Source organism: Octodon degus, unplaced genomic scaffold (genome assembly GCF_000260255.1).
Source record: "Octodon degus isolate 3935 unplaced genomic scaffold, OctDeg1.0 scaffold00119, whole genome shotgun sequence".
Lineage (NCBI taxonomy): Eukaryota > Metazoa > Chordata > Mammalia > Rodentia > Octodontidae > Octodon > Octodon degus.
This window is the reverse complement of record NW_004524695.1, coordinates 3,006,274-3,007,177: the sequence shown is the minus strand read 5'-3', so window position 1 is coordinate 3,007,177 and position 904 is coordinate 3,006,274.

The following is a 904-nucleotide window of genomic DNA, read 5'->3' as shown; positions in this document are numbered from 1 at the left end:
TCTTTAATTAATCTAGTTTCTTACACCCTTGGTCCTTTTATTTCTTTCTAATGTGGAATAAGATGCTATTTAATTTTGTTCTTCCATAGCTAATATTTTTATGTATAGGTTTTAATGATTTTTTTTCTTTACAAGAAGCTTTGGACAATTTAAAAAAAAAAGCACAACTCTCATCTTAGAGAAATTTTATCCTGTCTAAATTCTGCAAGGACCGGCCAAATAGCTCAGCAGATTAAAGTGCCTACAAGTAGGTGTAGGGGCCAGGGGTTCAATCCCCAGGCCTGCCATGCCTGCCCCACCCCCAGGACACACTGTGATGGTGACTGAGACTGGTCATGGTGGTGAGCACCTATAATCCCAGCTCTTGGGAGGATGAAAACAGGAGGATCACTATGAGTCCAATCTAGTAGTGAGGCCCTGAACACCCTGTAGACTCTTCCCTAAAATACAAAAATAAATAAATAAATGCTGCAATATATATTCAGGTTGCCAACTAATCAAAATTATGCTGAGACTGTGTTTGGCAAATGTAATATTTCACTAGTTAAAACAGGTTCCCAAGGACAGACAGAATTCTGGTAAGAAAAAAAAGGTCTAAAAACACTGTCTGCCCAGTGTTCAATAGTTTTGGGCCTATAGATAGAACCAGGCCTTGTATTTGGAACATAAAACTCATAGCCCCAGTATTAGAAAAAAGCCCTGAGCCGTGTCTCTTGCTGACCCACATCCAGCATCATATCTAAAACACTGAATAGGACATTAGTTTAATCTGACTGAATGCTGTAGAGTTCATGAGAAGTGTGTAAATTAGCCTGGTTGATTTCTGATGTAACTCAGGTATTTCACGCTGAGAGTAAATACAGGTGTGACCTCTCAGATTATATTTCTCATTGTCTAATGTTTT